Source organism: Euleptes europaea, chromosome 8 (assembly GCF_029931775.1).
Source record: "Euleptes europaea isolate rEulEur1 chromosome 8, rEulEur1.hap1, whole genome shotgun sequence".
In the NCBI taxonomy this organism is placed as follows: Eukaryota; Metazoa; Chordata; class Lepidosauria; order Squamata; family Sphaerodactylidae; genus Euleptes; species Euleptes europaea.
This window is the reverse complement of record NC_079319.1, coordinates 43,911,059-43,923,460: the sequence shown is the minus strand read 5'-3', so window position 1 is coordinate 43,923,460 and position 12,402 is coordinate 43,911,059.

Sequence of the window (12,402 nt, the reverse complement as noted above, 5' to 3'; positions counted from 1 at the left end):
AATAATTCCGTCTTACAGGTCCTGCAAAACTTAGACAGGTCCCACAGGGCACAACTTTTTTCAGACAGAGCATTCAACCAGGTTGGGGCCACGATCAAAAAAGCTTTTGTTCCAGTCAAAGTTAAACAAGTTACCTGAGGGCCAAGCACCACCAGAAGTCTGCATGAAGTGGAAAGCAAGCACTACAGGGGGTTGTAACGGAAGAGGCGGTCCTTAAGGTATGATGGTCCCAGAGCATTTAGGGTTTTAAAAGTTAAAACTAGCACCTTGAATTTGACCGAGAAACCTATTGGAAGTCAGTGCAGCTGCTTCAAAAAAGGCTGAAAATGTGTAGACCATGATGTATCAGTCAGCAGTCTGGCAGCTGCCTTCTGGACAACCTGAAGTTTCCAAAGCATCTTCAGGGGCAGCCCAGCATAGAGCAAATTGCAATAGTCCAATCTGGAGGTGATTGTTGCATGAATCGCTGTGGCCAGGTCTGACCGGGACAAATCGGGGAACAGTTGACAAGCCTGGTAGAGATAGAAAAATGCCAATTTTGCCACCCAGGACATTTCTTTGTCAAAGGTAAGCAAAGTGTCTAATCAGACCCCCAAACTCCTTATGGAGTCCACCAATATAAGCTGGACCCTGTCCAGATCAGGAAGGTGCAACCCCCCCCCCCACACACACACACAATGACCCAGCCTTTCCCAGCCACTGGACTTCAGTCTCAGCTGGATTTAACTTCAGCCAGCTCTGCCTCAAGCATCCAACCATGGCATCCAGGCACTGGGTCAGGGCCACGAGAGCACCCTTGGGCTGTTCATCTAGCAAGAGGAAGAGCTGAGTGTCATCAGCATACTAGTGGCCAAATTCAAATTCAAATTCAAAAACCTTTATTGGCATAACAAATTGTACAAGGTATTCCAGAATTTGGCAAATGATAAAACATCAATATCGCAATCTGTAGCAATAGATATGAATAAAATGAGGTATGCCGGAGTACAGTGGATATAAGGTATATATAGAAAACTAGTTTCTACAAGTAACCGGAATAGCAGCTATTATATTTTTTGTTTGATTTTTATCATTAGAGCTTGCTTCAAAAACATGGCTACTATTTCTGTAGTTTCTGGATCATACCCGTTCAGTAAAAGTCTGATCAGAGAGTGGGGGGGAGAGTTCCTATCCAAAATTGATGGCTTAAAAATTTAGTACGTAGGTCCACTAGCATTTCACATTCCAATAAAATATGATAAATGGAGTCTATCTGGTTTAAGCCACAGCTACAAATTCTCTTTTCCAAAGGGGTACCATTAAATCTCCCGAATAGAACTGCCGATGGAAAGGCGTTTAGTCTAGCTAGCATAAAGGCCCTGCGGAGGGAAGGATCACTTAGAAAGTAGAAGTAATCCTGGAGGAGTCAAAAATTGGCAGAAAGACCCAATTTGGATGAAGAACAAGATAAAGAAGTTGCAGGCAAGATTGTTTTTCTTTCATGGTCAAGTAGTCTTTGCTTAATAACTCGGAAGATGGTTTGGCTGTCCAGCATCAATAAGTTGTCTATATCTAATCCCAAGGTTTTCAGTTTGTGTGGGATAAGCGTGAACCACTCTGTATCTGCAGCTTCTTTTAATAAAAAGGGAGTAAGACGATTTTCATTTGGAGAAAAATGAATCATACTAGTGGCCCCAAACGTCCTGATGAGCTCCAGTAGAGGGCAAATATAGATATTAAATAACATCAGAGACAAGATCGAACCCCACAATCCAGAGGTCACCTGGTCCATCTTTTGTGTCTGATAGCTACCTTCTGACTGCATCCTTGGAAGAATGAGGTGAACCAAGATAAGGCAGTGTCACGCACCCCGTTGCAGCTAGGCAGCTGACCAGAGTTGAATGATCAACTGTGTCAAATGCTAATGATAGATCGAATAATATCAGCAGTGCTGAAGCACCCCTGTCAAGTTGAAGTCTGAGGTCATCTATGGGGGCTACAAGGGCTGTCTCAGTCCCAAAACCGGACTGGAGTGGATTGAGTGCCAACATTTCACCCAGGAAAACCTTGAGTTGTTCATTGACATCTGTCACAATTACCTTTCCTAGAAATGGTAAATTAGATACTGGTTAGCAATTGGCTAGTTCCTTTTTAATTAAAAGAGACTTTTTCGACAGAGGTCTAACTATAGCCTCCTTCAAGGAACCAGGGAAACACCCCTGAGCAAAATTAATAATCTCCCTCAGGAGGTGGCTCCTATCACATCCTGGCTGGATCCAAGGAACAAGTCTCAAGTAAAGAACTTACCCAAGGAAGTGTTCTCCACGCAGGCTTCTGTCATATTCTTATGTCTATGCCACATGTGTTGGCCTATTCATAAGATGCAGAATTGCCTACTGGACAGGCATCCCACTGGTGTGTTAACACCACACACAAAAGAGGTCAACACATGTGGTAAGTGCATGTAAGCATGAAAGGGCACATGTGAAATAGTTAGGGCTGTTGATTCAGTTCGGCCCGAACTGAAAATCAGCCAAATTTCCCCTGATTCGGTGGTTTTTAGTTCGGGAGGAACCGAACTCAAAACTGGCGGGCAACCGGGGGGGCCGAATTCAGCGAGTTCGGGAGTTCGTGAATAAATTCGGCAAATTCAGGGCCGTCAGTAAGCAGCATAACCGTCAGTAAGCAGCATTCTCCTCCCCCGGCCAATCGGTGGCCAAGCTGGGTCTTCTTCTGGCCAATCAGTCAGGATTGAGTACTGGAGGAATCAGCTGATGTGCGGCCCGGCCAGGGAGAGAGAGAGAGCAAAATCCTTGTGTGTGTGTGTGGGGGGGTGCTTGTGCACATTCGCTCTTTCTGTGGCTGCAGGGGGCGTATTTTTTGGGGTACAGACACAAAACTTTCAGTGGAGCTTCAGATGAAGCTTCTTAAGATACCCCCCAAGTTTTGTAAACATTGGGTCAGGGGGTCCCGAGATATGGGCTCCCCCCTTTTCTTTCCATGGCTGCAGGGGGTGCATTTTGGGGGTACAGATCCCAAACTTTCAGTGGAGCTTCAGATGAAGCTTCTTAAGATACCCCCCAAGTTTTGTAAACATTGGGTCAGGGGGTCTTGAGATATGGGCTCTCCCCCTTTTCCCTCCCGCCCTTTTTCCATTTATGTGGCTGCAGGGGGCGCTTTTTTGGGGATATAGCCCCCAAACTTTCAGCATAGCTTCAGACAATTATTCTTAAGATACTACCCAAGTTTTGTAAAGATGGGTTCAGTGGGGGCAGAAATATCGCCTCCCCCCTTTTCTCTTTCCATGGCTGCAGGGGGCGCTTTTTCGGGGGTGCAGATCTCAAACTTTGAGCGGAGTTTCAGACCAGTGTTCTTAAGATACCCCCCAAGTTTTGTGAACATTGGGTCAGGGGGTCCCGAGATATGGCCTTTCCCCTTTCCCCTTTCCCCTTTCCCCTTTCCCCTTTCCCCTTTTCCCTATTGGGATGAATGGATCAGCCGATCCTGTGCATCTTCTCCAGAGCAAAACTTCCCGTGCCTAATTGGAATCATCTTGGATTACAAGTCCTCCCCAGCCCGTCCTGATGGAACAGAAGACAGCCACAGTAAGACCCCTTTGGGGGCTTTAATCTATAATTTTTCTCCTGTGTATGTGTGTGTGTGGGGGGGGGAAAGCAGAGTCTGTGTGCGTGTGGGGAGGGAGCAGTTTCTGTGGGTGGGGGGGAAGCCAAAGGGGGCTTTCGTCGGTTCTGCCTGGGGTGTGTGTTCCCCCTCGAGTCTCTCGCTCCCTGGTTTGAGGGGGGAGGTTTCAGTTGTGTGTTGCAAAGGTGTTGTTTTACAAGGTTGTGTTGTTTTGCAGTTGTTTTGCAGTTGGTTTGCAAACGTCTCAGCTGTTGTCGGGGCTGGGAGCTTTGTGCGTGGGCGGCAAGCTCTGCTGAGAGATGCACATTAAGGGTGGGGGGACCCCTTTCAGGGCCCATATCTCAGCCCCCCCTGACCCAATCTTTACAAAACTTGGGGAGTCTTTCAATAAACGTCCTTTGAAGCTCTGCCGAAAGTTTGGGACCTCTAACCCCAAAAATGCCCCCCCAGAGCCGCGGAAAGGCGCAATTGTGTTTTTAATGGCTTTATTCGGCCGAATTTTTTTCCGAACTTTGAATTCCCGCCGAATTGAACGGATCCGAAGTGGGGGAGTTCGGACTTCGGCATATCCCGAATCTAAACGGGCTGAATTCGTCCGAATCCGAACTATACCGAATTTTTTTAAATTCAACAGCCCTAGAAATAGTTACACAGGAAATTGCTCAGTTGTGGTCTACAGTGGACATACAGAATCTCAAGAGGACCAGCTCAGACTGCCGTTGGGAAAGGGAAATGAGCTCTTTCCTTTTCTTGTTCTGTTTGAAGAAAAGTAAATCAAAAAGTGGGCAGGTAATTATCTGAATCCAGCTGCTACAGCCCCCCCCCCTCACATTACATTCCACATTATACTGAAGGATGCTCCAGTGAGAAGAGGGTTATTAGAAATATCCCTTCCATGAACTCTGCTCTGTTTAGACAATCCAGCCCAGAACCGGAATGAGCAAGCTAGGATGTAAAAGTATTCAAAAGAGCAATTTGTAGGGGATCAAACTTCACCATCTAATTAGTACACTTCAAATAACTCTTTACATCACAGCCACTGCTTAATTTATGCCACAGCTCAGGCCTGACATCCCTCTTCTCTGTCAGGGAAGGAATTAAAAATAGGCAAAAGTGCTTCCGAATCTAAGCATATGCAGTTTTTGATTCAGACATTTCTCTACATATACAAAAAGCTTGTCCATACATTAGAAATTAGACAAAAGGGATTTCATATAAGAAGGTGATGTCACCAGACTGATCTGAACTCTGGACTCTCCTTTTTTCTAGAAATTAAAAACTGAGCACAGCTATGGGGCCAGCTGTAAATCTGACACAGTCTTTATTGTGCCCAGGAGGACATAACTTGGTGGTGTGAGTTTAGCCAATTTGATTGTTATGAATGATCATGAACTCATCAAAAGAAAAATATTTCTTAATATCTGTGGATAGCCTCCTGGGCAGGGCATTCACCTGCATGGATGAAGTCTGGTGAATCCTCAGCAATGTGTTAGAACAGCCAGATTTTGGCTCATGAATTAAGAGAGAAAGAAATGGAAAGAGAGTTTCCAGCTATAGTTGGAACTGGAGGGGGGCAGCCTTGGAAGAAGGAGGAGGAGGAGTTGGTTTTTATATTCTGGCATTCTCTACCACTTAAGGAAGAATCAAACCAGCTTACAGTGACATTCCCTTTCCCTCCCCACAACAGACAGCCTGTGAGGTAGGTGGGGTTGAGAGAGCTGTGACTATCCCAAGGTCACCCAGCTGGCTTCATGTGTAGGAGTGGGGAAACCAACCCGGTTCACCAGATTAGTGTCCACCGCTCATGTGAAGGAGTAGGGAAACAAACCCAGTACTCCCCATTAGAGTCCACTGCTCCAAACCACTGCTCTTAACCACTACACCATGCTGGCTCTCCAGAAAGTCTTCATACATTGTGCTCTGACGGTTTGCTGCCTACCTTTAATAATCTGCTTGCTTCCACTCTGCTCTCTTTGCAGACATATATAAACATGAAGCATTCAAAGACACTATAAATCTCCAGAGTTTTCATGTTCCAAGGAAAGTAAAGTATTGCTACACCTGGAACTTCCCAGTGCTCGAAAAGTGAGTAAAATAATATTATTTATTGTATTTTATTTATTGTATTTTAGATGTGGTAGGCCACCCCAAGTCCCCTGTGGGGAGAAGGTGTGAGGTGTAAGATAAATTAATAAATATTTCCCAGATGGATTCATGCTGCTGATTCACTTTTATCACTAAACTACCCTGAGAGCTTAATTTGATGAGGAATCTGTGTCATAGCCTGCAACGTTCGATTTCTTGTATCTTGAAGATAAGTAAATATTCTTCTTTGGCTGGTTGGAGAAAACAGTGAATGTTAAACTAGATTAGACACTGAGAGATCTGTAACAATTCTGGGAAGATTCATTCACAAATACCCTAGAATCTTCTGTAGCTGAACAACCCTCTGAGTAGGGTTGCCAGCCTACAGTTAGGAAATACCTGAAGATTTGAGGGGTTGAGCCTGAGGAGAGCAGGTTTGGGAAAGAGAGTATATGGGGTATAATGCCCTAGTGTCCTCCTTCCAAAGCAGCCATTGTCTCCAGGCGAACTGATCTCTGTTGCCTGGAGATCAGTCATAATCCCAGGAGATCTCCAGCCACCACCTGGAGGTTAGCAAAGCTACCTTTGAGCAGGCACACAGCTTATTTTTCAGCCTTTTGCCAAGATCACTGGCAATCCAGTTTCAAAGATCCGATGAGTTTGAGGATTGTGTGGGGAACCAATTGCACTTTTGTTTGAAATTCAAACAGCCAGGTGTATATAAAATATTTTCTGCTGTTCCTCAAACATTTTCTGACTTGAAAGGGCATTCTGTGTCAACAGATCCTTCCGTACAGTACAAATATATATTCTAATCGTCTAGTTATCAGATTTGTCCTCTGCCATCAAAGTGAATAAGCCTTGGAAAGAAGAACTAAGCTTCTTGCAGTCCTCAGATTTCATGACCAACCGTGATAGCTTTATCTTTACTTTTTTTAGTATGGCATTTTTAGTTTTAACATATTTTTAATCAAATGACACATGTTTCTAATTTTCAGCTGCAGATTGCTCATGTCCGGTATGGCATAGCCTGGAGAATCCTCTAAATCAAATTTGACACTGTTTTTTATTCCAGAACAATGACCTTTCAAAAGCTTTAGGCATGTTCCAAGTTTAATAAAGCTTCAATAGCAAATATGTATTTAATACCCAAAGGACCACTCTCAAAGTTCACACGTTTGCATGAGTGACAGGGAAAAGGGCAGGGTAACTTTACATATATAATTTTAAAAGCTGCCTTCATCCTTATTTCATCTGCAATGTTGGCTCTGCTGGAGGTGGTGCTTGTCTTGGCCATCTGGCCCCTCTAGCTCTAAGGAGCAGGCTCCGATGCATCATTTTGGCTTCATCAATCTGGACTATGGAAGCACCGAGTTGTTGGTTCACCCTCCTTCTGTACAAAAGTCAGATTTCTAACCCTTCAACATTCAGAAGCTCAGTACAATCAACAGGGTGGTGCAGTGTAGGGCTGTCGATTCGGTTTGTCCCGAATCGAAAAACAGTCTAATTTTCCCCAATTTGGCAATGTTTAGTTCGGATGGAACCAAATTAAAAAAGGCGGGAAAACGAGCCGAATTCAGCGAGTTCGGGGTGATTGCCAAATAAATTTGGCAAATTCGGGGGCTCCGAATCAGCAGCATAACCATAAAGGCATTAAAAATACATTTGCGCTTTTCCGCAGCTCTGGGGGGGCATGTTTGGAGGTAGAGGTCCCAAAATCTCAGCGTACCTTGAGGGGACCCTTCTTGCAAGAACCCCAAAGTTTGGTAAAGATTGGGTCAGGGGTCCCCAAGATATGGGCCCCGGAAGGGGTCCCCCAAAATCACCCACAGAATAAAGGCATTAAAAACACATTAGCACCGTTCCGCGGCTCCGGGGTGGGGGATTTTTGGAGGTAAAGGCCGCAAACTTTCAGTGTAGCTTGAGGTGACCCTTCTTGCAAGAACCCCCAAGTTTGGTGACGATTGGGCAGGGGGTCCCGAGTTATGGGGCCCAGAAAGGGTCCCTCGACCCATCTGCCCATTACAGCCTTTAAAAACACATTCGAGTTGGGCAGTACCATTACCCCGGCCCGGGGGTCTGATCTGGTGGTTGCCTCGGCAGTTGGGACGTACCATTACCCCGGCCTGGGGGTCTGGTTGCTTTGGCAGTTGGGCCGTACCATTACCCCTGCCCAGGGGTCTGACTAAAAGGCAATTAATCCCGAGTTATGGGGTCCCCCCATCCACCCATTGGAATGAATGGGAGCAGGCAATCCTTAATGTGCATCTAGAGAGCGGCAAATCCAAGGCAAAACCTCCCGTGCCAGAGAGTATGTGTGTGTGAGTCTGCTAGAATCGTATTGGATTACTCCTGAGTCTTCCCTGTCCCTGCTCCTGATAGAAGAGAAGAAGACATCCACAGTAAGACCCATTTGGGGGCTTTTCTCTATAATTCTCTATAATTTTTTTCCTGTGTGTGTGTATGTGGGGGGGAGATTCTGTGTGTGTGTGTGTGCGCGAGTGCGTCTGTGTGCGTGTGAGGGGGGAGCCAAAGGGGGGTGAGTTTGATTGCCTCTGTGTGGGACTGTGCTTTCTACTGTTTTCACCGGTTGCCAACTTCATGTGGAGTTAACTGTGGGTCAGTGAGTCTCTCTCTGGCTGGTTCCTATTGTTCCCAATGGGATGTGCAGCCGCTCCTGTTGTTCGAATGGGCTAGCCTGTCATTTGTTTTAGTACATCCCCTGTAATGTATTTCAGTGGAGTCAATGCAAGTCAACTGACATTCCCCTCTCCCATTATCTTCAATGGGCTGGGCAGCCTCTCCCATTGCTTCCAATGGGCTGACTTGTCATTCGTTTTAGTACATCCCTTTTAATGGCTTTATTCCAATGGGCAAATGGGGGGACCCCTTCTTGGCCCCATAACGTGGGGGCCCCTGACCCAATCTTCACAAAACTTGGGGGTTCTTGCAAGAAGGGTCCCCTCAAGGTACGCTGAGATTTTGGAACCTCTACCTCCAAACATGCCCCCCCCCCAGAGCTGCGGAAAGGAGCAAATGTGTTTTTAATGCCTTTTTTAAAAAAAATTATTTTTTTTCCCAACAGCCCTAGTGCAGTGCTTAGAGTCTCAGACTAGACCCAGGTTTGAATCCCCGCTCTGCCCTGGAAGCTTTCTGGGTGACCTTGGGTCAGTCACACATAGGGTTGCCAGGTCCCTCTTCCCCACCAGCAAGAGGTTTTTGGGGCAGAGCCTGAAGAGGGCAGGGTTTGGGGAGAGGAGGGACTTCAATGCCATAGAGTGCAATGGCCAAAGCAGCCATTTTCTCCAGGTGAACTGATCTCTGTTGGCTGGAGATCTCCAGCTAGTACCTGATGGTTGGCAAGCCTAATCACACACTCTCAGTCTACCCTACCTCACAGTGTTCCCATCCAGCATGATATAGCATTGAAAGTCTTATAAATCAAATGCTCTGTAGAGTTTAATTTCAGGTGCCTGTCCAGCACTGTGGCCCCAATAAAAACTGGGGCATAGTTTGGGATGTACTATCTCCAAAGCAGCATATACCTATTTATTTATTCATTTATTTAAAACATTTCTTTGCCAACTTTCTGCTCAAGGAGGCTTACAGTGCACATAAAACAACGACGATATAGCTATCCAGAAGACCGCAATTTAAAATCACAAAATAGGACTGCCAATAAATAAAAACTAAATTAGTCAAATGCAGACCCAAATAAAACTGTCTTCTGCTGCCTCCTAAAGATATACCTAAGGTAGTCCAAGCTTTATTTAAGCCATTTTCTCTGTCAGAACTTGATTGCCCCAGAGAGTTCAACTCACCAAAGCTTTCAAAAGTTGCTCTTATCACAAGCCTGCCACAGAGCTCTTAAATTGGTGATGCTCTTTCCATCAATTTATCTTTGTGCCAAGAAAAGCTTCACTTGCTAATTAGCTGAATGATGGATAGCTATTAAAGACACTGTTTAATAGTTCCTTCAAATCATACATGCAGGCAGACATTTTTATTTGAACCTATCTTGGGCTCAGTCAGACTCTTGCTCTGTCAAGATCGGCATTGTCTACTCCACTGGTTCCCAACCGGGGGTCCACGGACCCCCAGGGGTCCGCGAGAACTAAATTAAGGTCCGCGAAACAAAGTTATAAACCTATAATAAATTAATTTTTTCAATTAAAAGTTCTCTATTATAAAAAAATATATATTCAAATATTATTCTAAGTTTAATGTTTAACTAACAGTTATGATTAAAGTTTATTTTCAAATTCTCTGAATTTTTATTTTGAACCTTGGGGTCCCTGCACCGAACAAAAAAGTCCTAGTGGTCCCTGGTCAAAAAAAGGTTGGGAACCACTGGTCTACTCTGACTGTCAACAGCTTTCCAGGGTCCCAAACAGAGGTCTTTTGCATGATTGACTACCTGGTCCTTTTAACTGGAGATACTGGGGCTTAAACCTGGGACTTTCCATATGCAAATCAGATGGTCTACTACTGACCCACAACCCCAACCTAGTTGCTTCCACTGGTACCAACATGTTTCCTTTTTGTGGGGTGACAGTAACAGTTGAAAAAGACTGGGGTCATGTGTCATCTAACTTCTTATTATGCTTATAGTGTAAAATTGAACTGTGCCAACATTCCAATGCAAAGTACATAGGGTTTTTCCTGCAGAGATTTATTTACTTGCTTACTTATTTATAGTCCACCTTTCTCACTTGGATGCAAGGCAGATTACACAGAGTGACTCAATACAACCAACAAGATGAGACATTCAATAAGTAATTAAATAGGATTTGGGGTGTAGAACCAACCAAGGGAACCAAGTCTAAAACCAGAACTGAAGCAAAGCATAAGGGTTAACATGACACATTAAACGATGCAAAATTACACAGTAGGATCCAATCTACAATAAACTATACACAGTAGTACAGACCACAGTCCCCAATAATTCATCCAAGTGACTTTCTGACTCCTTTTGTACAGTGCTATCCTATTGCATAGAAAAGCCCTCTTGAATAATTAAGTTTTCATAGTTTATGGAAAGCCAGGAGAGTGGGATCCATTCTGACCTCCTCAGGCAGGCCATTCCACAAGTTCGGGGCTACAATGGAGACGGCAGATGTACAGAGATGCCAAGACCTACAAAAATACCATTCTGAATTCACTGAAGTGTGGTCAGTGGCAGATTGGCAGCTTTCAGTTTTTATCAGAAATCCAAGCTGTGTGTTATTGTTGGCTTTCTTTTATAGTGACCAAAGATAAATAAGGGTTCCCATAAGTGAAATAGTAATGTAACAGTGGGGATTTGAGCAGGTGCATGATAGGCTGTCCAAACACCCAACTCCCTCAGATTAAGCACATCATCTAGTTATAATTGGTGCTAAATTAATGGTATACAATTAAGTGATAAACAAAAGTTACAAGCTGACCTTCAGAGCCTTTATGAAATGCAGCATGTGACATCCAAATAAAACAAGTATAAAGGTTTGAAAAGGATTAAAATTAGGGCTGTCAATTCGGTTCGGCCCGAACTGAAAATCAGCCGAATTTCCCTTGATTCGGCGGTTTTTAGTTCGGACGGATCCGAACTCAAAACTGGCGGGCAACCGGGGGGGCCGAATTCAGCGAGTTCGGGAGTTCGGCGAATAAATTCGGCCAATTCGGCCGTCAGTAAGCAGCATAACCGTCAGTAAGCAGCATTCTCCTCCCCCGGCCAATCGGTGGCCAAGCTGGGTCTTCTTCTGGTCAATCAGTCAGGATTGAGTGCTGGAGGAATCAGCTGATGTGCGGCCGGCCGGGGAAAGAGAGAGAGAGGGGGAAATCCTCATGTGTGTGTGAGGGGGTGCTTGTGCACATTCGCTCCTTTCCGTGGCTGCAGGGGGCGCATTTTTTGGGGTACCGACCCCAAACTTTCAGGGGATATTCAGACAGGTTTTTTTAAGAGACCACCCAAGTTTTGTAAACATTGGGTCAGGGGGTCCCGAGATATGGGCTCCCCCCTTTTTTCTTTCCATGGCTGCAGAGGGCGCATTTTTGGGTGTGCCGACCCCAAACTTTCAGCGGAGCATCAGACTAGGCTTCTTAAGATACCCCCCAAGTTTTGTAAACATTGGGTCAGGGGCCCCCGAGATATGGGCTCCACCCCTTTTTCCTCTCCCCCCTTTTCCATTTTCGTGGCTGCAGGGGGCGCTTTTTTGGGGGTTCAGCCCCCAAACTTTTGTCATAGCTTCAGAGAATCCCTCTTAAGAGACCACCCAAGTTTTGTAAAGATGGGTTCAGTGGGGGCTGAAATATTGGCTCCCCCCTTTTCTCTTTCCATGGCTGCAGGGGGCGCATTTTTGGGTGTGCCGATCCCAGACTTTCGGCGGAGCTTCAGTCAAGGCTTTTTAAGAGACCACCCAAGTTTTGTAAACATTGGGTCAGGGCCCCCCGAGATATGGGCTTTCCCCTTTCCCCTATTGGGATGAATGGATCACCCTCGAGAGATGCATACATATGGATCTTATATTGGATACAAATGGAATCATATTGGATTACCCAGCCTCCCAGCCCCTCCTGCTGGAACAGAAGACAGCCACAGTAAGACCCCTTTGGGGGCTTTAATCTATATTTTTTCTTTTCTGTGTGTGTGTGGGGGGGAAAGCAGAGTCTGTGTGTGTGTGTGGGGAGGGAGCAGTTTCTGTGGGTGGGGGGGAAGCC